Source organism: Psittacula echo (assembly GCF_963264785.1).
Source record: "Psittacula echo genome assembly, chromosome: 7".
Taxonomy (NCBI): Eukaryota; Metazoa; Chordata; class Aves; order Psittaciformes; family Psittacidae; genus Psittacula; species Psittacula echo.
The window spans coordinates 8,084,089-8,109,641 of NC_137740.1; positions in this window are offsets into that span (position 1 = coordinate 8,084,089).

Sequence of the window (25,553 nt, forward strand, 5' to 3'; positions counted from 1 at the left end):
ATAGGTATTTAGTACATACAGGCAGGATCTTGAGAGAAGTCTATGCTACTGCAGTCTGTAGTGTGCCACATCTGAGGTAACATCATTGCATTGTCAAGGACTGTTGATTCAACACCTCCTACGGATTCCTCTGTTCACCTATCCAAAATGCCTTATTAGATGGGTATCACAAAGTAGATTGCATGACTCCTACTGCAGTGTTTCCAGTGGGGCCAAAAGGTAAGGCAGTTGTTTGCCGGGTACTGAGGAAATTCAGGTATTTCTTTTATCCTGTGCATTTCTTCTGAGAATGAAGTGTTCTCACAGTGAATAAATCACTTAAACAGTGGATTTGTTGATATAAATCAATGCAACTGAGACTTTGCAGGCTTTACAAATATAGTTAATATATTATGAGATTTTTCTTGCCTGAATAGTAGATGACTGACAATTTTTGCAAGTGAAATGCTCTTTTCTTCAGTCCAGCTGCAGAATAGACATGACTTCTGCAGAACTTCTCCCCCACTAGTGTCAGGATGGGGTGGTTTTATTGTCTCCTAGATGAGAAGAAAACAGAAGTGGGTATGTTTCAGGTGACTGGTGAATAAGTTCTCCTCAAGACCAGCTCATTGAGCACTGGACTCACAGAAAAACACTAGAACAGACCAGGTGAGTCAGCTGTCTGTTATTTTTTCCTTCTTTTCTTCCTTCCTTCTTCACCCCCATCCTGTAGTGGCAACTGAATGAAATCAAACTACTGATTGATTTAGATTAATTGTAGCTAATACCTGAGTCCTTGGGTATGGAGACCATCTGAGAAACGCATTAAGAAGGTTACTGCAACAAAATGGTATATCAAAAAAGTGCCAGTCTTCCGCAAAAACATCATAGCGTCAACTTGGAGAGTGATCTGAGCCTGAAAACTCGGGCATTATTTGTTATATAATGGCTATCCACATGTTCAGCCTACTGCTAGGATGATGACCCAATTTCTCCCTGGCTTGTACACCTGTATTTCTTCCCCATGGAACCTACAACATGCATAAAGTGAGGAAACAGCTTTTGCCCTCTAGTTTGAATTGAGTCAGGAGGTGAATGAAACACTGAGTTGGACTGAGGAACTGGGAAGGGCTCCCAGGTCCTGCGGTTTGTGCATAGCCATGTATCTACATACAATCCCATCTATGTTTGTCATTATCTCATCAATAATTGAGATGGGATTACTCGTTAACTCAGAAATTCCAATGTAAAAAGACATTCTTCAAATTCAGGAAAGCAAAAGATTGCAAAGGTCCATGCAAAGCAGGGAAAAACCTAAAAGTCTGCATAGTCATCTCTCTCTTGCTGGGCAGTGATATCTTAAATCTTGTATGAGTAATGTGAATCTTGCAGGTGTGTCCATTTCTCTTGACGACAGAACATCTGGCTGAGATGCAGCTGTGCAGCTAGGAGAAACAGTGCTTCCCCAGCAACAACTCAGGGGGGCTGAGATAGGCTTCAGCCCCATCCTGTTACTGCTGGAAGGTCTTCACCAAGCCTGTTCTTGCAGATAGCTACTGAGGGAAGCTCAGCCTGCCCTAAGAACTGTATTGCAATGCTGCATTGTGCTTTCTGTTGCCCTTTTTGCTTGTGTGTTTTTTATTGGTCTAGCTTGACTACTTCTTACTTTATTAGCTGAGTAGATCTTATTCTGTTCTCATGCACATGGGGCATAAATTGTTTCTTTCCTGTTTGGAATGTCTTATACCCCTTCTCAGGTATCTCTTCTTCAGCATCAAACAAACAAAATCCTTTCTATCTTTTCTACCTGATCACATTTTTGACTTTGGTCTTTGACATTGTGACCCAGTGGGCTCTGCTATGGATTCCTGTTTGTCTGAATGTTTCTGAAGCAAATGGTGACAGCACAGTGGGCTGAGAGAAAGATTTTGGGATGGTCTTTGCAGGCCTGACTTTGTACCTTCCTATACTATGAATGCCTTTTTTTGAGCAGCATGATGATGCTAATTCATCTTCAGCTCATAAATAATTTTAGCCTCTATTTTTTGAAATAGGGCTTAACTTCTTTTAACTAACTAGTGATTTTATACCGTATAGATCTACAGCTTGTTATTCCTAGGTATAGTATCTCACATTATTAATTCCATTTTCTTAACATTTCTCCAGTTTATCACACTCATCTTGGATTGTTTTGTGTTTTCCAATAAACTGGCAGTCCTTCCAAGTTTCTTGTCATCTGAGGGTGACAGCTACATGTGCTGTGATCATGCCCTTAGGAAAAGTATTGAGCAAAGCAACACACAGGACAAATTCTCTGCAGAAACCATGAAATGAATTTGCTGAAGTATGGAAAAACTACTCTGATAATTTCTCTGAGTATGATGATCCCAACAGTTGTGTACCTAACCTGCAGCAGTTTCATTCGTGCCATGTTTTCCTAGCCCTTTGTTTGACTATCATGTAAGATCACATGGCAAACATTATTAGATTCAAGATACACTGTTAACTGTTCCTTCCTTATCCGCAAAGCCTATTACCTCATTAAAAAATAAGAGATGTTTTCTTGGCAGGACTGCTTCCTGACAAAATCTTTGTTGCATGTAACCCATTTCTTTATTATCTTGCAGGCACCTATAATGCGTTTGATTATTTAATTCCAGCATTTTTCCAGGAAATGAAGCTAATTAATAATTTTCCAACTCATTTTCAAAGAATGGAAAAAAGAATAATAAATCTAGTCCTTTTTCTCTGCTGATAATCTATCATTAATTTCCTAAGCTAACCATTAATGCCTCTGAGATCACTTCTAACACAGGTTTAAGCAGCCTAGGATATCAGGAGTCATGAATTTGAAAACTCTTAACATACCTAAGTGTTCCATAGCAGAAACCAAGCCAGTGGTTGATATGGTTTCTGTCTGCTATCCACTGTTCGGTTTTTTAAAGTATTCATGAAGTCCTGGGTACAACTGACAGCCAGGCCAGCTGGATGAGCTTTGACTGGGCTAGTAAGCCTTTCTAAATCTCTTCTGCTTCCTTTTTTGTAGAAGCACTCAAAGCTATTCTCATGTTTCTTCTAAGGCACTAGGCTGCTGATGTTGTACTAACTTGGTAGACCAAGGCAAAAAGTTATTATCCAGTAACACTTCAAAGCCAGTAGACAGATCAAAGATCTCCACCTTTGCTGGGGGAATGAAAGGAGTTGACCCAATAGTAGAATTTGTTAGCCTTCCTTCATTAGCCTTTTCTCCATCATAGATGTGCCGAAAAGGCACTGTGCTGGACACTGTATTTTTCTGGAAAATGCATCGCTGTGGCACTGCTGAAGTTAGACTTTGAACTTTATGAACTGAATACGGCTGGCTTCATATCCTCACTCATGCGTGACTTTATTGCATCAGAAACTTACTTTTCTCTCTTAACTTTTTTCAGTGAATTTTATCTTCAGAAAAACAATGCAGGGATCTGTCTTTCACTGGATGCTGCTAACAGTACTTTCTCTGTATTTTAATAACTTTCTTCTGCTATCTCTCCGCCAATAACTGAGCATCTCCTGATCTATTTCTATTCACTTGGTATAAACATAGTAATGATGCCCATGTATCTTCTTAGTCAAGAGCATTATATACCTTTTACATACATAGAAAACAAATTTTCCAGAAAGGCAGTGATAAGGGTCGTTTTGTGCTGTATGCTATTTAATCTTCCTTGTGTCAGCTCTGACCCTTGCTGAGGAATTGAAAAGATGTAAAACAGCAAAAAGTAATTTACCTTCCATTGTTTAGTCCATTCAGCTTTCAGAATCAGATTTAAATGGTTTGCATTAATTACTGTGAAACCTCATGAGACTTAGAGATCTATCTTTATGGGCTTGGAAAAGATAGAGGCTGTCTCAGCAGAATAAAGGTAGAACTTTTTTTTTTTATTTGCCTTTTGGTTACAAACATTTTCTATTAAAATTTTATAAATAAGTAAAATGCTTTTCTTCCAATCAGCAAAATTGTCTTAAGTAGCAATGGAGATAAAAAAAAGGAGAAATGTATTTGAAGTTTTAGTCTAATTCTGGTGAGCTTGGAAAGGGCTAATGGTTAAAATACAGAATTTCTGTCTATATTTCTGCATAGACCACATTTGTAGTGCTAGGGAAGAAGTCATAGGCTGAACCTTGATTTCTGCTTCTAAGTAATCCTCAATACGTTTACACACAGCTCCATATTTTGGGAAAGTTTTCTGAAGACTAATGGAACTGGCAAGCAGTTCAGCATCGGCAAAGTGATTACATTTTAAATGAAATGGACTTTCGGTGACGTACTGCTCAACGTTAGTGAAGACAACAGGCAAATTGAGGGTGGGAGAAGATCAATACACAGAATCTACAGGACTTTGGATCTGTTACCCGAATTATTGATTGAGTGGAGAATTAAAACAGAGATGCAGTGAGTTTAATTCTGCAGTGTGACAGGTGGAAAATGGGTCCATTAATTAGGGAGCCCCAGCAGGAATGTTCTCAGCAGGACTTGTGGTTGCTCCAGGGAATCCTTTAGTAATTCTGCCTTGTTTTGTGGTGTGTTTGATGATGTCATTCTGAAGTCTCATTTTATTGTGCACTGCACTTTTTAATCTTTAAACATTCTGTCTTGCAGAGCCAGGAAATAATTGTGTGTGGTGGACATAAACAGGGAATGTAGGCAGAAAACTTCTGAATATTTTAGGATGCTTCTGTCAGACATCATTGTTCAAAAATCATGTATTTTGATTAAAGCAAACTGTTACTATTTGCCGTGCTTAACAAGCAACACGCAATCTCCTCTGTAAGTCCTTTTTATTGCATTTCAGGGTTGTCTGGCTTTTCCTCTTGCATGGCAATTGAGTGTTCACTTACAAAACCTTTGCCACTTTCTTGATTTATTGCTTTCTTGATCTAAAATAAACATAACGACTTAAATTAGCCTGTTGCTTTTTGGGTAAGGCAAAATACAGAAGTTTACATGAATGACTACAGGACTCAGGAAGGGGAAGTTGATAGAAAAGTGCAGCCCACTACCCAAATGTAGCTCACAGATCCACACACTGTATCCTGATTGCTCTGTTCCCTGGTACAGACTATCTAGAGATTTTAGTATGAAGTGTGCCATCTGGGTCTGTGGCAAGTGCTGTGCTTTAAGTTGTGCTTTTCCATGAAAGAGGGAAACCTCCAACACCAATTGTCTGGGTTTCCACCGCATGAGGGGCGAGCTGCCAATAAGGCTTAGGGAGAATTTGGTCCTAACTGGGACAAGAAATGAAGACAAAAATGAAAATTAACACCTGAGACTGTCATGTAATATAAAACTGCCAGAACCAATTCTAAACCCATCAGACTTTACATTGATTTGGACGGTTTCAAGTGCTTTGCTGGTATTTTTCCCTTGACTACATACTTGGTTTCAGTCAGAAAGATTGGTGTCCCAGTTAGGAGACAGGGCAAGGTAAACACAAAGACCTTTGAAGTAAATTACTTCCCTGATTTATTTCTGTCTTGCCTCTGCAGGAGGTAATGTTGCTTCTATTTTTCATCATGATGTTTGAAACATTAAAGTCTTAAAGTAGGCATTTAGTTCCCTGTTTTCAAAATGTTTACTCACAGTGGACTGGGGATTCATGTTTGCTGCCTGAGCAAGCTGGCCTTCTTTCACAATGTTCAGAAGGTGAGGGGGAGAAAGTTCCCCACCATTCTTGAGGCAGCTCTCATGTGAAGTGCCCCAACAGCCATGCCTAAAGAAAACACTTTTTGTTTGAGGCAGGAAGAGGGGGCTACCCAGGTCTGAAGTTTCTTTCAGGATCCATTGTTCCAGGTTTGCTGTTCTGAAGCTGTGAAGGCCATGGCAGCGGCAGCTCTCTGAAAGTTCATGGACAACCTTGTGCAAAGCAGGCATTCAAAGCCTACAAATCTGTGCTTTGATTCTTGACTTGTCCTAGAACCATGTACTCTGGAAATATGATCATAGAATCAGAGAATGGTTTGGGTTTAAAGGGACCTTAAAGCTCATCCAGTTCCAACCCCCTGCCATGGGCAGGGACACCTTCCATTAGATCAGGTTGCTCAAAGCCCTGTCCAACATGGTTTTGAAAGCTCCCAGGGATGGGGCAGCTTTCCTGGGCAATCTGTTCCAGTGCTTCACCACCCTCACAGTGAAGGAATTTCTTCTGAATTATGATTAAGAATTATGGCAACAGCTTTTGGGGTTGGCCAGTGCAGCCCATGTGGGGGTTGATCTAAGCAGTTCCCACACAGTGGGGCTGTTGAAAGGTTGGAGATGATAGCATTTCCAGGGCTTGCAGCTCTAGCGCAGCCTTGCAGGGCTTCCAGGAGCCTTGTGCAACATCAGGCATATGAACATAATATGTGCAGGTGATCCTTAATGAAAGCTTTGTGAAATGTGGTTATAAATATAAAATGCTGGGTAGAGAGAATAACTGATTTCAGAATGCGATGCAAACCTTTGAAAGACGGGCACAAATAAGCTTTATTTAAGCAATGTCTCTAAACAAAAATACTTAGAGAAGCAATTATGCAAGTAAGGAGAGGAGAATGATTGAGGCCTTGGGTGGCATGGTTTAGTGTGGGGTGTCCCTGCCCATGGCAGGGGGGTTGGAACTGAATGATCTTAAGGTCCTTTCCAACCCTAACTATTCTATGATTCTATGATTAGTGCTAAAACACATTATTAATATTATTCCCATTCATTCATTGTAATATAATCCCAGCAGTGCCTGCTGTATTGTACAACATAGGTTGATATTTATTTATTTATGCATTAAAATGGTGAAGATACTTTAACTGATCACAAATGACCATGAATGATCATTTGAGTACACATATGGCAAGGTTACTTAGCTCATTGACAAAGTATAGCAAAAGTCAGCAACAAAGTCAGAGTTACTACAACTTCCAAAGGTTTTCTTATGTTTGCTGGAGTGGACCAAGTATAAGTTTTCAAAGACATCTCAGTACCAGCTATTACTTGTTTTAAAACAAGACTTTACTGCCTCCAGTGTTCCAGTATGATTTTGTCATGCATGCTATAATCTAGTCCTACAAAATCCCAACATTTCTATGTTGAATTAGGTAATGTGTTGTGGTTAGTGACCCTACCCATTTTGGTTTAAATGCTTTAGATGAAAAGTTACTGTCCCTTTGGAAGAGAGTTTGTTCCTCTATGCTTTATATTTTCATATAACAGTTTCGTATATGAACCACATCAAGCAGAGAGTAAAACTGAATTACCTTAAGTGTGACCTAAGTACAAAGGTTCAAATAAGATTTTTCTTAAACATTGCATTTGTGATTATGTTCATGATTATTAAGTCTTTTAATAAAATGAAATGACTAGTATATGACATATTCAAGGCAGAGGTCAGGTAATTAATTCACATATCAGACTGTTTTGCTCTTGCAGCTTTCTAAAATTCTTCCGATTTTAGTACATCTAATTCAGTGTAATCTGTACTTTTGTGAAACGGTGTTCATTATGCCTGAATTCTTGTATCATGACATACAGATTCTTTTCCAGACTGTGTGCACTATGCAGTAGATATTTTAGCCATGGGTTTCTACCTTCATAGTCTATGGACGTATTCTTCTTTGTGGTAGATGTGCTTCAACAGATGAACCTCAGGACATGGAATAGCTATTACAATTTTACATATAAATTATCCAGAGTCTTTATTAAAGTTTTGATCATGCAGTCAGTTGAAGAAACCTTTCCTAAAGATCAGGAAAGAACAAGTAGAAAATTGATATGATTAAATTCAAGAAGTCTGTGGATGATAAATGGAAAGAAGATGTCATAGGACAATGGATCCAACACTTTGCTCTCTGCTACAAAATAGAGCATCTACTTGAGGCCCCTTATTTAAACTGGAGGGCAATTTAATCTTTGAGTAACCAACAAACTACGGCAATAAATCCAAGTCCAAACAGAAGCCTGTTTGTCACAGTGGATTATTAGGGCCATCACGAACCGGGCCCCTAAGCGCTATGGTATTAGGCATGATACATAAATAATAAGGTAATATATTGTAGCTAGAGTTATTAGATAAGCTTTTATTAGGAAAAAAGTTTACTTCCTTTAAGTGATGTGACTGTAAGAAGTAGCAAGATTGTGTGGTCTTTGGTGATCTGTTCAGCTCTAAATATTTTCAATATAAAGAAATTATTTAAAAAACTGTGGGTCAGCATAGCATTGAGAATCATTCTGAAAGGTGGTCTTCTATATAGTGTGGTGGTCATTACAGTTCAAACAGGAAAAATAAAGTGACCAAAGAACCAAAGCATGCAACGAATTCACTGACTTTTGACCTTCTTGCACCTGTAGAGGAATAATCTCTGTTGCCACACGAAAAAATGCCAGTATAGCCTACTCTGTGATTAGGAAAGCATTCTGCTGTCAGGGAACTGTCAGTTTTCAGTGTCTAAACAAGGGCTTGTATCAACAAAGTGCACATTCTCATGTTATTTTGATGGTACTTCTATTTCTTCAGTGGTAGGTATTATATCGGTGGGTATTATATCAGTCTCTCTACTCCTACTCTTACTAATAGCATCTTGGTAGTGTCTGTACATTTCTACAGTTGTGCATCCATGCTTACTGTCTTTATGATGGTTAAAATTCCTTGCAGAAGCCTATTCATAATAACCTACTTGAGGTATTCCTGACAGGTACATCAAGGTCTTCTGTTCTTCTACTGCATTTTTCGGTTTTTATTACCTTGGATGAGATGCATATAAAGAAGTCAGAGTAATTTCTTTGCCTTGTGTTAAAACTCAATGAAATAATTCCCTTCTGGTCCATTGACTATGTTACTATGAGTGGACACAATGCTACCAATGAAAATGGAAACCTTTATCTCTAATGTTTCAGCATTAAACTTTGTCTGAAAAGGTGCTGTCTTCCTTTCAGCTAACTGCTCACCAACCATTAGATATTTCTAATACATTAGGCATAGTTTTGGAAAGACTTTGACTGTCTCCTTCTCTTGTTCTGTTGCTACATATTTGTTTGGTAATTTTCTCTGCAGAAATCACAACCTAAATAAATTTCACTTAAAACCTGACTTACTTGTATCTTCCTGTATATGTGCAGAATTGCTTTCCAATACCATAGCTGTATCTTCTCCTCCTTCCTTTTCTCCACCCATTAAACTGTTTGATTTTGTTGTACTTCCACTGTGTGTAATTTTCAGGAAAGAACTTTTAATTAAAAGTGCAAAAATAACACCACCAGTATTTTACAGGCACTGAGGAAGAAAAGAAACTTTCTCATAAGACAAACTTTTTCTAACCTTACTTTTAACTTCCTGGTTCTGAAATTTTCCAGCCTGAGATGAAGTAAATCTGTAAGCATTAACATTTGGGAAAACACAGGGCTATGATGTCAAATCCTTCCTTGCTTGCAGCCACTAAAATCCAATGCAAAGGAAGACATTTTAGTTAACGCGTACCCGTTTAAAGCTAACGTGTGGTTTTAATGTATGTTTTTTTGTTATGGTACTTTATCAGTATAACATTTATATTATTATCAAAATAATCTGACAATTTGGTTTAAGGTGAAATCACGTTAATGGTCTTAGCATCCTTAGCAAAGCTAAAGGTAAAGAACCAATTGTTATCTTAATGGGCTGTACGACTCCCCTCCGCTCTGAAATGGTAAGTGCAATAGATATGCCACCTCATGTCTGTCTGTCTTGCTAGTACACTTGAGTTGCTTTTTCTTGATGTGCAGATTCTTAGAGGAACGTTTATATAATTGATAGCTAAAATCACGTGCAAAGGATGATAAGTGGGAACAAAGTGGAGGCAAAGCAGAAATTTTTACTGTTTCAAGCAGACCCTGAAGCAGTAAGTATGAGACGAAGTCATATTTTTTTAGCAAAGGAAGCTATAATTAGCAAGCCAGTAGGCATCTTCTCAACAGAGGGCAGCGAGCCTTGTTGATAAAATACACAGGTATTATCTCGCAGTTAAATGATTGCTATGTGCATGATGACCATATTGCTTAGCACTTTAGTTATTTACAGCCATGTTTATTAGGTGGGATGGTGCCTATTCAAATACTTTTAAAATTATTGTAGTTTTGATTCTTGATGGAGTATTCTTGAAGGCCATTGATAATCACTATTTTCCATCTACCAAAGACTTGCTCGCCAACCTGTATTTTGTAAGGCCTAAATTAAAGTAAAAAGGTTTGCTGATATAGCTATAGTACCAAGCCCTCCTGGTGGACACATGGCCCATAATCTAGTTAAAATAGTTAGCTATGAAATAAAATAGTTTTGCTAAAATAGTTAGCAAAATTACAGATGTGCCAGCATAAGCCAGAATTATGTTAGAGCTTTAACTTACCAAAAAATGTAAAAAGAAATTAAAAAAAATAATGGACTTAACTGACATTATATATGACACAGCACAGGTACAGGTTTGTATCCTAGACCCGGCCTGAGGGAAGATGCAGGCGTTGTCCCTAGCTGTATGTAAATTATAGGGGAAACAGAAATTCCTCTTATATTTACTAGAAAAACTGACCCAGGTGCTCCCTGTGTCCCCTCCCTTTGTCCTGTCCCCACCAGGTCAGCTCTTACCTTTGAACTTTTTGCCTGCTTCATTTTCACTCAAATGTGTGAAGAGTAAATTGTCCAGTAGGGGACAAAAGGGAGAAGAATTTGGTCTAAAAACATTCCATAGATGTACCATGGTTCCACTCAATTCCACAGCTTCAAATCACCGATGCCTTTAATAATGCTGAGGAAGGACTGAATTTGACCCTACTTTTTAATACTTATCTTTTCAGCAATTTCTTCCTTTTTGTCTATGTAGAGAACTCAGCTGGAGACTTCTGCAAATCTCAGTCTTTTGTAAATGTGTAGTGGTATCTTTGATAGTTTCTTCACTTTTTTTGTCATGTATTTTGTTTGAAATAGCCATCTTCCCAGCCTCCTTTCTCAGCATTATAAAGCCAACAGCAGTTAGGTTTCCAGTAACTCAGAGGCCTGTCCTCACTCAGTTCTGTTCTGCAAGCTCCATGGTCATGGGAAAATAAATTGGACAATAAGTGACATTTCACATCTCCAAGGGATACAGATTTCTTAAAGATGCTCTGAGACCGTAGGATGGCTGAGGTATAAGGTGCAGTGAAGATCTGAGGTTCAAGGGGTGTTATGAAGAAAAAAAAACATTATCAGAGCTTTGCAGTGCATCTGCAGTGATCAAGAATCAGTTAATACATTTGCTGAATCCTAACGTGATCATAGAATCCCAGATTGGTTTGGGTTGGAAGGGATCTTAGAGCTCATCCAGTTCCAAAACCCTGCATTGGGAAGGGACATATTCCACTAGACCAGGTTTCTCCAAGCCCCATCCAACCTGGCCTTGAACACTGCCAGGGATGGGGCAGGCACAACTTTTCTGGACAACCAGTGCCAGAGCCTCAGCACTGTGAGGGAAGAACTTCTGTCTCATTTAAAACTGCCTTCTTTCAGTTTAAAGTCACTATCCCCTGCCCTGTTACTACGTGCCCTTGCAAAAGGTCCCTCTAGGTACTGGAATTCTTCTATAATGTCTCCCCAGAAGAGAATGCCTTCTCTTCTCCAAGCTGAACTCCAACTCTTTCAGCCTGTCTCCACAGTAGAGGTGCTCTAACCCTTTGAGCAACTTCCTGGCCTCCTCTGGGCTCCAACAGGTCCATGTCCTTCTTATGTTGGGTGCCTCAGAGCTGGATGCAGTTCTGCAGGTGGGGTCTCACAAGAGCAGAGGAGAGGGGCAGGATCACCTCCATCAACCTGCTGGCTATGCTCATTTTGATGCAGCCCAGAACACGGTTTCTGGGCTGCGAGTGCACACTGCTGGGTCATGTTGAGCTTCTTGTCAACCAACATCTCCAACTCCTTCTCCTTGGGGCTGCTCTCAATCCATTCTCCACACAGCCTGTAGTTGTGCTCGGGATTGCTCTGACCCATGTGCACTTGAGACCGTGCACTTGAGACCTTGCACTTGGCCTTTGGACAACAGCGTATCCAGCTTTTCCCCCTCCCCATCACTTTAGCTTTATGACACAGCCTGGGTGAAAATCAAGAAACCACAGAATTTCTGAGGAAAAGCAAACAATACTTGGTAATTACTTGTATTAATGTTTCTCTTACAGGCATGACTTTTTTTGTGTACAGGATTTTTAAAAAGCAGAAGTCACAACATGTACTGATCATCCATGCAATTAAAGAGTATTCTGTGCCATGAGATAGACTTTCCTTTGTGATATTTTTATATAGCTGGAGTTAATGCTGAATATCATCTACATCCAATCAATGGTATTGTGCATCATCAGATGAAAAACATATTCAACATAACTGCTGTTAGTTCTTGTTTAAAGCCCTAATCAGAGTCTATGCCAACATGTAATCATATTGCAGAATAAATGGTTACAATATAAAGTATGTGGAATAGATACTAAGACATGCTAAAAGACTGCTTTCCATCTCCAGAAATAATTGCTGAGAGGTTTCCTTGGAAATGCCTCAAACCACATGACCAAGTGACTATAACAGCTATTACAGTAAAGAGCACAGGGTAACAATCTGTCCAGTCTAGAAGCCAATAAATACAGGGAGGGAGATGGTGACAAGGGAGGTTGGTATCACATAGTTCCCCTCTGTGCATAGGCCATCATGATGTTTGGGTACCACTGGTATCGCTATAAATTTAAGAAAGACAGAGATTTCCAGCTGAGCTTTCTGCAGTACATAAATGGCTTCACTATAAAAGCATTTTCAGCAAGGGTAATGATTATTTATGCCTTTAAGCACCTCCTTCACTGTGAACACTGTGAATGGTTTAACCCAGGAAACCTATCTGGTCAGAGATAACCTTTTGATGCCTAATTCTATACTTGTGTTGCTCTTGCTCTGCATAGATATTTGCTGGTAGCATTGACAGTTTTGTATCAGGCAGCCACCCTTGGCTCAGTGTGATGCTCCAAGTCTCTCCCCCTCCCACCACAGCTGGAGCTAAGCAGCATTGTAGCTTCTATATGGCATCTCGTTCCTCCACTCCAGCTTCTGGATTGTCCATTCAGGCATACAAGAATCTCACTGTTCTCACATGTACTCTTCTTGAAGGTATGTCAGTCTCAAAATTTTCTTTTTACCATGCTACCCATCTTGAATTAAATGGGGTAAAAAAATAGTACATCTTTGCTAGTCTGGTTCTTCAAGGCTGAAACAGTACTGAGCATAGCCAAGCTGATAAACTGGAAAAGGCAGTAGTATCTGGTAGAGATTGGTGGGGAAGGCCTGTGAGCTAAGCAGGTTAGAAGAGGTGTGCAACCCAGCGAGGGATACACCTCTTTGTATGGACCAGGTGATTGGACGTTGTGTAGCTCCTATGGCACTAATGTGGGAAGAGAGGAATTTCATTCTAGTGCACAGCTTTGTGAACTGCAGGGCAAGGAGGTGATTTACAAAAGGGCTGAGTTAATTTTATCTGTTGCTAATGTGTCCCTTTTCTCTTGTATCTCTCCTAAATCTGCATTGCTCCAAAAGCGCATTTTGGGTGAGATCTTTGTGACAGCCCGGAAGGCATTAAGCCTGGGAGGGAGTCTAGACAATAAGTGCCACAAACTGTTTCTCAAGACCTGACTGTTCATATATGCAAACATCTGCATCCAGCATTTGTAGTGTCTGTGAATGGTACTGCTAAGTAGAACTATTATGTAGTAATTCTTTGGCAATTTTCTTCTTTCAATTGCTGGTGTGTAGTTGCCAGGGCCTTGGTACTCAAGAAGTAGTGAAGTGGGTCTCTGCTGGGTTGCCCTGCCTCAGACCCTTGTCTCCAGAGCCAGGTAGTAGTGTCAGATGCGGTCCCTCCCCAGTGTCTACTCTGTCTAAGAGGCTGAAGAGCCTTAAGGCCAGTGCTGCTGGTGACCTGGTAAGGCATAACTTGTCTGAGGACTGTTATCACCCACTGTGCTGGGGACCTTTTACTCACCTACTTCTAGTCCTTTCTTATCACGTTCTGGTTGGCTCAGCTCTCCAAAATTGGAGATGTATGGATCTGTCTTGCTGTTCCCAGAAAGTCTCTGCACTGCTTCAGAGAGAGCTATCAAGCATGTCCAGTGACTGTCACTCTCCCTTGTCTGCTGGAGCCTCTGGACCCATCTAATTAAGATGCTGTGCTTTGCTTTTGGTGTGTGTGCACACAGAGCACTCGACACAAAAGAAATCTGTCTCCCCTTCCCTGCTTCTCTCCTGTTTGGACAAAATGAAAATCAAATGCTGCAGTAGAAACATATGGGTTACAACAGCGTTTCTCTTTTCTTTGAATGTTGTTACTATGGAATATATAGGCCGCTAACAGAATTATGATTTAAACATTCTCCCCACCATGAATCTGCTGTTGCACAGTTTTTAATAAAATAATTTGCAGCCGCTCCCAATCAGTTGTGTCAGCAGATTTAGTTCATCTTTGAGGCCCAGCAGGGATGACAGTCTATTTGTTATTAGAGTAATAAATAAACAAGGAACTTGTCAGAGGCAAAACTGGTATGTGTGCCTTTGTAAGATAAATGCTGCCTTTGAATAGACAAATATTTACGGTTTTACGGACCAAAATTGTCATCCTAGCCAAGGCCTTGTATTGTGAAATTAAAGAAAAATTTTTACGATTTCTGGATCTTTCCAGTGAAGGCAAAGAGGGCTCTACCTAATGAAAATGTATCAGTGAATTTCACGATAACAAGCAGGCCATTTTAGCAAAGCTAGAGTCATGTAACCCTGTATCTTTCTATAGAGAAATTTATGTTGGGTCTTTATGTTGGCATGCTGTTGGCATAGCAAATATTAAGGTTTTTTAACATCACCTCCAATTTCATGTCCTTAAGACTGCACTACATATGTTCTCTGAGGCTTGTGGCTGGAGGTTTTCTGAAATGCTTTAGAGGAATTAGGAGAAAGGATTTACAGAAAATCAATGTGATTCCTAATTCAAGTGCTGCAGAGCCTTTGAAAATCTTCAGAGGAGAGTACAGGAGCTGGTTTGTTTATTCCAGCCTAGCCAATACAGGTTGTATGTTCAGGGAATAGCTGCATTCCACACAGCGCTGGAAGGAAATGCTAAGTTTTAAAGTTTATTATACAGCAAGTGCTCTTTTATATGATTATTCTTCTGTGGTGGTAAACCAGTCACGGCATCAACAGACAGAAGGAAGTATAGAGTCGAAGGGTCAAAACAAGATTGGCAAGGCTCTTAAGAATGAAAAGACATGAAGCGTGAAACAAAAGGAAGCCAGCTGTTATCAACTTTTAGGAGCTAAAGTTCCTGCATTTCATTAAAAATCAGGGACGAAATAAAAGATGAATCAAAGTAAAGCGAAAATTCTCCTATTCCTGAAAGAATTCCCAGGAGTTCTCAGAAACTCCCAAGAGGAGTTTCTTGGCCCATGCATTATTTCACACTTAATTCAATCTTACACAGAACATGCTACACATAGAATGTTCCTTGAGTGTTTATTTGCTTGAGTAAAATGCAACAATCATGGTAGAAACATAGAAGTTTGAACAGTTCCAGTATGAAATGTAGCCCAGCTCCCAGTTTGTTGATACAAACACCGGGTTTTGTTGGAAGCAGGAGTATAGATGATAAATGGCATTACTAGTCATGAATGGTGCTGCTTTTTGGTGTGATGTATATTAAACAGGAGGTGTTGAGGAATGAAGTGGTACCAGTATTATCTCTCCTTGTGCTTTGATATAAGGAATCAGTAACTCTAGCCAGCAAGTTTCTTTAGAAAATTATGATTCTCTTAACTCATGCTACCTCTTATGATCTTCACACTAGAATTATATATTTAAAAAAGGGTTCAGAGGGAAATCACAGCTGGGGGTTGACTTTAAGTTACTTTGTGAGCTGAATCAAATCTCATTTAGAAGCAGATAAGACTTACAGGGGACTACCCCAGCGTTTCTCTTCAGGCAAAACTTTGATATGTGTCCTGTCTTGTTACGGTGTGATGACAGCCTACGTATAAATCCAATTCTGATCTCAGTTGCCTTAATAAGTCAGTCTACTGTGACTATAAAATTTACCTTGTTTATACCTGTGTAAGTGAATTGAGAATTCCTTTGCATTTCACAGGAACTGTAGTGCAGAACTTACTGCTTTCCTTCAGTAGTATTTTCATAAGCTGGATAGATCTTTTGGTTCTGTCGTTATAACAGAACTTATTATGATCTGCAAGCTAAATAGTCTAAGCAGCAATGAGAAGCAAATTAAAAACCCCAGAGCAGTATGATTTCATTCTTCTTCACTGTGATCTAACCGTAATGTTAAGCTTGGTTTTTTTTTTTTTTTTGAAGGGGAAATAAAATTTGCTCTTCTGTCACCTTGTTTCTCTTTTAAGAGACCACCTCATTGCCCAATTCACCCAAAATAATTTCCTAAGCACATTCTTTATGCTGTATCCTGATGTGCACACAATTTGCTGAGATCATTTTTTCTGACTGTCATCCAACAAGCCACACTACAACTGTGCTTGTGCCCCACATGGGACACAGAGAAGCAAGATTAACCACCATCTAATTTCTACTTTTGTCATAAATGTTGCCTATAACACATGGCAGACAAAGTGTGCTCTCTGAGGAGTTTGATACAGCCACTGTCTGGCAGTCTGGGTGGTAGAGAATATATTATTTATCATACTCAACGGGATGAGGCGGGCACTGAAGCTACTTATTGGAGCAGCTGTGAACCCCCAATCTCCTTAATTTTCAAAACAGGTAATTAACTGGAAAGTAATTTATAATAACTACTGACATCTCCAGAAATCACAGAATGGGTTGTTAACTTTGCAGCTTTATTGCGCTGATATTTTTGTTGACAGTTCAGTACTGAAGTCTGTCAGGAAACTGCGTATTCTTTATACTGAAGGAGAAATACATCTTAACATTCCTGACATGTCAATATTAGCCTTGGACACTAGAAGAAATGGTTGGAAGCTGGGTGATTTGGAGGACAGAGCAGTAGAATGTTCTTGTCTGTTTTTTAACCACTGTGTGAGAAGACCAGAATCTGAACAACTAGTATTTCATATAGCAAGTTTTGCCACTTACTGTATTTGGATGCTGAATTGAATCCCAAGATAACAATATGCATCTATGTAAGGCTGACGCATCAGCAAGGGCAGCGTACCAGTAGGCATAAGGCTGTTGCAAACAAAAATCTGCTCTGCTTCACTTTAGCTTAAGTAAAGGGCCAAGGTCCAGGATGCTGTGAAGAATGAATTGGTTCTAACAGGGCTGTCATTCCAGATAAGCAATCAGATATTTAAAGTGGTAATGCAGAGAATCATGTTATGAGTCCATGTATCAAAACTGACTAGTAAATGGAGCCAGTTGTGGCATCTAGGTGCAGCGATAAGGGTCTGGCAAATGCATTAGACAGATGAGATGCATCAGATAGGTGTTCTTACTTCATACTCTGCTTACCCATGATAAAACCTTGCATCTTCAGATGACTACTAGGGAGTCTTAAGCTGAATGTTCTGTTCCTATCAAGAAGGTTGTTCAGGGAGAAAGACAGCTGATTTAAGCAAGTGTTTCTGTTCCACATTTCAGAGCTGTGAGGTGTCTTTATTATACAGTTTGATTCTTGTGAACAGAAAGCAGAATTCAGCAGGAACCTGGTCTTTGTTAACTGAATGTTATTTGTGAGAATACGCTTGATAGTAATAAACTAACTACCGAGTATATAGTAGTAAGCAGCATTATAGGCTATCAGGAGATGTTTTTCTTTAGAACTTGGTGGTATTGTACTGAAGTTTGGGTTTACCTTAGAAAACTACTGTCTGTGGCTGTTAGACAATGACAGAAGTTCTTTGTAACCTCACAGACTGAAGATTTATGACCCTCATAGTAATAGCAGTTTGTTGGTAAGAGTGATAACAGAAAGAATGGGGCAGGATTTTGCAGGATTTTCAAAACCACTCAGCAATGAATAATTCTGTATCCACTGAAATGTGTCCTGTCCTTTAGTGGGAACAGAGTTAGGTGAAGGGCGAGTGTTTTGAAAAATTCATCCTGTTGCATAGGGATGAAGCACGTATATTGAGATGATGTCTTTTGAACAGTATTCCCCAAATACTATATTTTGTTTAACTCAAAAACATTCAAGGATGAAAAAGAGAAAAGTAAGTAGTGAGGCAGGGAAATGAAAATACATAGTTTGCATAAAATGTCTGTCTGAAAACTTGAATTGTTGAAATGGATTCTCCTGTTGACTGCCCCCATCCTTCATACACACTGAACACTGTTCCCCAGAATCTCTAACTGATTTCATGAAGGTTCTGAACATGGAATGGACAACACGATTTAACTCTGAGATTTTATTTAGTAAATCAAATTTTGTTTCTGTGTTTTTACGTTTGCCTAATTTAATTGGATTTTGTGTATTGTAGTGGGAAGTACATCTTCCTTCTTTGCTGAACATAAAATTAGCTTTCATTGGTGATTTGGGTTTGTTTGGATCTATATAAGCTTTTCCTCTAAATGAGTTTGTTCTTTCTAAAGCAAATATCACTCTCATATTTTGGAGGTGCAGAAAATATGTAATCTTGTTTCTTCGTTTTCCTTATTATGTTGTGTTAATTTATGTATACATTAACATGCATTTGCATGATTTATTCATTTAAAGCTGTACATGTTTATTTGAAAAGAAGCTCAAAGAGCTTTATCACAGAAATGCTAAGTTCAACACCATTGACAGAGTGTGTGCTTTTGGACTTTAGTCCCAAGAATAAAAAACAGGTCTATCATTTTGTTTGATTAACAAAACTTTCTGAAGCAAGATTTTTCATTCTTTTAGTGGCTGAGGGTGAAATCCTGCAAGCAATATGAGGATTAGGGAGAAAGAGTTTAGTTCTGAAGCCCTGCTGCATAAGACATTATCTGAAGTATTTTCTTCTAGTCCTTGTGTAAGTCTGGCAGACTTAGAGGAGGCAACAGTAGATCAGGGTAAAGTTAATGGTTGTAAAGTGACAGCAACCACTAATCATCATGAAAAGGAATTCACAAAATCCATCTGCAGCAAACCAAATTCCTTTAGAAGATGATAAAAAATAAGATGTCTTCCTTTTCATCAACAAAATGAAAAACTACCATTTGTTAATGCTCAAAACCCCAGAAGTTCTTTTCCATAATTGTAACAATTAAATCCTTTTTTTTTTTTCTCGGAAGAAAGTGAACATTCAGAAAGCTTTCAGATGGTGCTGGTCCTTCTTCAACCTTGAAGATGTTAGAGTAGGGCTAAGTCAAAGCAAAAAATTAACTCTTTCTGGAATCACTCCTACTATCCGGTCTTCACCGCACAGCAGAGCTATGACCTTGATCTCCTCGTCAAGCAATGTTCAAGGTGTAGCATTTACTACCATCAAGAGACAAATCAGTCCTGGGGTCTCAAATTTGCCACCTCATCACAGGGAGTACAATATAAGGAGTTTGTATTTGTAGCATAAACCCCCCATATGTCTACATCAGTATAATAAAGCCCTGTCTTGGATTTTCTGTTATGAATATTGACATTCCCTAAGTTAAAATCAAAATCAGAGAGAAAATGGTGCATTATTCCTTTTTTAATGTAGTTCCTGCTGCTCTAATAGTTGGACCTTTTCGATTATCTTTTGCCAAAACCAGATGAAATCACCACTTCAGCCTCTTGTTTCTAATAGTCGAAAATTATTAAACTAAACTAAAAAATAAAAATTATAGAGAAGCTGAGTGGAAAATCAAAAAATCTGTAGCAGTCCATGGTGCTGTGTAAAATAATTGGCATTAATTGCTGTTTGGAGCAGGAAATAAATGATTTTCAGTTGATGTTACATAGAAAATAATTTAATGACAATTGCTATTAAATGTGTACAGTTGTTAAAAAAATGTAGTCAAGGAAAAGTAAGGAGCATGGAAAATTTTTCTGTTAAGGGGAATTTTTCATTAAATACCTTGGCATTCAGCATATGGACCATTCATTCAATGTCATCTCACATTTTCTGATAGGTCATCTCAACCTGATTAAAGAGCACTGTTAGAGCACTCCTGCACTTTGGAATCGTATTAACCTGCTCTCACTGAGACAGAGTCCCTCAGGCACTCAGTTAATTGTAGCCAATGCTCACTTTCAAGCCTCACACATTGACCAAACTGTAAATCTTCACACTTGCACTGAAGAGGTTGCCTTACTTGGCTCCAGGACTCTCTGGAGGAGAGGTGGGGAACAGCTTGACCTTGTTTCCTATGGTAATGTGGTACTAAGTTCTTCACCATGTCACCAGAGTGGCTAGCCTGAGAGGGCTGAGCTTCAGGGCTGGACTGTAAGTGACAGTCTTCTTTCTGGCATATGTTCTTCAGCTCTTTCTCCGCTCTTGCTTCTGGCTTGCTCCATTGCCTGCAGAGTGGATAGGAGATGCTTGGGCTTTTCACCTTGTGTCCTGTGGGTTTTTCAAGCAGTGTTTCACCTGTCAGTGGAGGTGAAGCTCACAGAGGCTGGTCAGGACTTCTAAAATGCCCTCTCGTTTCAGTTTTGAGATTCTTTGCTTGTAATTGTTCTCCTAAATACCATAACTGTTATTCATTGCAAAGCTAATACAGGCCTTTGCTGTGAACAAAACGCATTTAAAATCGTCAGTTTTTCTTTCCAAACCACAGTGTTTCTCTGACCACCCATTATTCCAGGTAAGCATTGAATGAGAGGCTTTCAAATCCCCAGGCTTGCAGAAGCCAGCAGAACTAGACCGAATCAGCTGCATGGGGCTGTGTTCTTTAGAGATGTTTCCCTGATAGATGGCTCACAGCATTACCTTCAGAGCTGTGCTTCAGTACAGTCCTTTGCACACTTGGTGAAACAGAGAGTGGGCAACAAATTCAGTAAGTGGAAATCAGACTGACTACAGATAATGCAGATACAAAGGATACTCCAACAGCTATAGGGTTGTGGTACAGAACAATGTTCCTGGTGCCTGTTGGGTTGGGAAAGGAGAACCTGTATCTATAAGCAGCTGATTATCCTCTCCTCTTCAAATTCAGTTTTCTCTGCTCTACCTTGAGGTCAGGATTCAGTCTTGAATAATTTTGAACAGGAAAAGAGTGTTTTTTGCTCAAGCAATCCAATTTTAAGCTGCTCAGTCTGCAGTTCTTTTCACACATACCCACTCTTCACATGCTCTTGATGATCTGCAAATAAACAAACAAAAAAATCAACAGCCACCAGTTGTGAGTTGGCCAGCCCACTCTGTTGGATTGCACTGGAATTGTGTAGGCACAGGGATATTAAAAGAACTGTGTTGAAAAGGTTTTGTGTATAAGGCTGAACCTAGTACAGAAAACGTATGTGATTGTTATTGCACAGAACTGGATTACACAATTAGCTTAGACAGAAATAACAGAGCCTTTTCAAAATTCACTTCAGGCTCACTTACTTTATTCTATGAATCAGAGGGATCCAAGGCCAAATAATCAAAATGGTAAGGAAGTACCCAGGTCCTGTGATGAGCACCAGGCAGATCAAATTCTTGTCACCACACAGAACTCCTTACAGATTGAGACAAAACACAGACTTGTAATCTGAAAGCTGAAAATTCAAGGCACTAATTAGAGGCCAGATCTCAGTTCCTGAAGTCATCTTGGCTTAGCCTTGCTGCCTTTGGAGATCTTGAATTCTGCTTACAGTATTGTGGTATGAGGCTTCAGCAAAAGTTCCACAACAGATGTTGATGTGTAGAGGTGAATTCAGACTATGTTTGGACTGGGATCAGAATTCAAGCTCTGTGAAGCTGAGGTATGTAAGAGTCCAGTGCTGTGAGTTTCAGACTTCTCTGCTTATGAAACTGATACTGTTGGATTGTAGCTTTTCTGGATAAGCATCCAAATCAGAGCACACATTTATGATGCAGAAAACATGAAAGATAGGTTTTCTAAAGGGTTCTACAGCTACATTTTGAGAGTAGCTGCCTAACCAGAATTGCAAAAGTGCTTGGCCAACCTTTTCTGGCTGATTTCCACTGAGCTGTTTGAATTTCATTAAGCATTAGATAACTTGTTGAGGTTGCTAGAGAACTTTAAAAACCAGGCCCTGCTTGAGTTGGGAGGGCAAGTTTTACCCATCTGCATTGAGCACAAATTTGTTACTCAGATCTTTCTGAAACCTTATATGTGGATTTTCCTGAGAGATATCTGCACAGTGCTTGTAACAACACTGGAGCTGGCTTCAATGTGAGTGAGCGTGAAGCTGGAAACTGCACAGTTTAGTGAGCAAGTCTCTACTGTTTGGGTCAAATGTAGGCTTGGGTCAAGGCCAGCTTTGGGATCTCTGGTGCAAATTCTGATGATGAGCAGTGTATAAGTGTGTGTATCTCTTTAGGAGTATGGTGAGATTAATAATATGATAGAAAGTCACTCAGAGAGAGTAGTGGTTGCTACATTTTGAGCAGGGCAGAAATTCTGAAAAATAAATCCTGTGGTATTTCTGTTTTCTGGCTGCTCCTTTCAAGTGTATGGTGGAAGGGCAGGCAGGTTCTGATTTTATTGCAGGCCATTCACCTTATCCTAGGAACTGCTGCCTATTAATTTGGATGTGGCTAAGATAACTAGCGGACTAAAAACTGTGCTTTCTTTTCTATTTAATTTTCTCTGCATTTTCCTGTGGTGCAGTATCACTGTAATTCACATATGAATGTTAGTTTGAATGGCGTTATTGTTGCAAAAAAGTTTAATAGGAGCCCGAGGGTGTGTAATATTATTGAAATGGAAGTTTTTTCTGAAACTCATATTTCAGAGCTCATTAACTTACACAGTTCTGTGGGGGGTAAGGATCAGTAAATGAACAGCAATTATCTGTAATCTGATGTACATGTGCTGGTGTCTTCCTTAGCCTTGTATCTAGGTCTGTATCTAGATAGATAACCATTTATATATTCCTTTATATGACATAAACAGAGCATTTTTCTTTTGAACCCATTGTTTAACACTGTACAAAAATACAAGGCCAAAAGATCATTGCACATGTAATCTTTGACTTGAACTCGAAGCCAAGGCAGAGCCAGAATCAAGAGCCTCAGAGCTTAAGAGCTCGGGTTCAAGGGTAACTTTAACTGTGCCCTGTAGTGAACCTGCCGGTGTGGCTGGTGTGCTCTTTTCTTGATCATAGACCCCATGTCTGAGCTGTTGCCACGGATCTTTATTTGTGAGTTCGTTAGTTTAGATCTACAACAACATTTATCAGTGACAGTGCAGAGCTTAGCATGATTTGTGAAACCCTTCCAAGGAGTCAAGTGGATTGTCAGGCCTGTCCTGCACCTCGTGTTGCCAAGGCTTCACTGTCAGCAGTATTCATATTAGCTAATTTAGAGCTGTTTCAGGATGATAACATACGTCAGTCTTTGCTGCTATCCTGAGTTAGCCAGTTGTGGTAAATGAATTCTGCCTGAACGCCTAGTTTTAAAGAGTTAGTAGAGTCAGACTAAACGTGTTTATAGTATATTAGGCTTATAACTTGGTCAAATTAAAGTCAGTGTTGGACTGAATACTTAAAGACACTTTTGCTTAGAAAAGTTAATTTTCAGTTCAGAATTCGTGTTTCTTTGGTGATGTTTGGTTCCACATCTGTTTGAAAAAACCTAAAGGCTGATATTTTTTTCTTCTTATAGATTCATATATACATTTCTCTCTGTCTTTTCTTAGAAGAACTTGAATCATTTCTGCTGAAGCTTCCAAAACTGGTGACCTTTATGTAGAGACAAACCTTAGAAAACAACAGCTCAAAAAAGGAAAGTCTGAGAAAACTGGGTGGATAAAAACAGGGAGTAAAATAAGAAATTTGATGCTCTGATACAGGAATAGCTGCTCAATTTAGTTCTGACTTGTGGTGGTCCAGATACCAGTGGTGGGCAGAGTACGAGACCTGATGAACATTATACATAGACACTGTAGGATACCTAGGCACAGTAGACTGACTCTCAACACGAAGAGTGAATCTCAAATAGTTTATGACGGTACTGTAGGTCTGACATATGGAAAAGTCTGCCTTAGAATCTTTTCCTTGTTATCAACTTTGTGTTGTAATTTATTAAATAAAACCTTCCCTCAGATTTACTGCATTTATACAATTGTCCTTTTACTGCAATTTTCGTGCTAGCATTTCAAGAGCTATCCACAGATTTGGCCCTATGGCTCTGCCACTCTGCTTTCCTCTGCTGTGCCTCACCTCTCTTGCTCTTCTCTTTTCCCACAAGACTTTCCCCTCTGCTGCCGTTCTGCTTCCTTAACCCAGAATCTCTTCCTCTGATGTTTTGCTCTTCTTGCTCCCTTGGAATTCATCATCTTCTTGTCCTACAGGACCTCTGCTCCCATACTTTACCCTGGAGAACTCCTTGCCCCCACTCCAGCTCCTGGCAGGATTAGGAAGCACTGTCTGCAAGAATGCCTTCCATCTGCAAGTTTCAGCAGTGTATGCCTAAGGCAGCTTGGAAGGGATTGGTTTTTATTTTAAAACATTATTTGGGAGTAATAAAAATTCCCGATTAAGTTTTTCAAATAAAAAATAGGAGTTGTTACAGGGATAACCCTATGGTTTCATTATTTCTCTTTTTTTTTTTAACATACAATATTTCACAGTGAAGATGTTATACCTATTCAAACTCCACATCACCACTTGCAGAACAGGTAATTCCAGCCAGTCTTATGGGCATCTGCAGTGCCCAGCACAGATAGCTCACACTGCTCTGCGTTGTACGAGCTGCTGTGAGGGGTGGGGAAGTCAAAAGCAAGGGTGATTTCTGAGATCAGGCTGGAATTTATTCCTTTATCTGCCATCCAAGTGGCAATGTTTATAGAAGGTATCTATCTCAGTGGTTTTCTTATGGCATTGGAATTGGGACAATCCATTTACACTGTTGTAGGGTACAAGAATTCGCTCACTTGTGTGTACTGATGTTAGTGGTATTACTATGCGTACAAGTGGCACTCAACATGCTGGTAACTATGTATGTCCTCTAACAACAAACTGAACTAGTCCTTCTCTTTTTCTTCTTGACCCTTTACCCACCCTGGGTTTTCTTTTTTTTCCCCTTCCCTTTTCTCATTTTCCTTCCGCTGCTGCTAGAAATTTTACAAGGAAATTTCCTTTCTCCAGACTTGCAGTCAACTGTAGCTCTTTGCAATTGCTTTTACTCAGGGCTATGACAACTCTTCACTTTGAATTTTGATTAAAAAAGCTTAAAGTGGGATGGGGAGTTTATACTCCTGATCTAACTTTTAAAAACACAACTGTTCCAGTTCAAAGCCAGGCCGGCTGCTGCTATCTGCCATTCAGAGTGCTGGCTGTCAGCCTGATTTTTAAAATGACTGCTTCCCTCTTCCCGCTGTAATAACTTCACGTTCAACACTGAACCTCAAAGCTGGGATGTCACCCGGGGGCTGTATGTACAGCAAGTGCCGACTTGTACATTACTAGTCTTTTGAAACCAAATAATTGAAAAATCAGTTCATCCTTACTTTTCTGTCAGT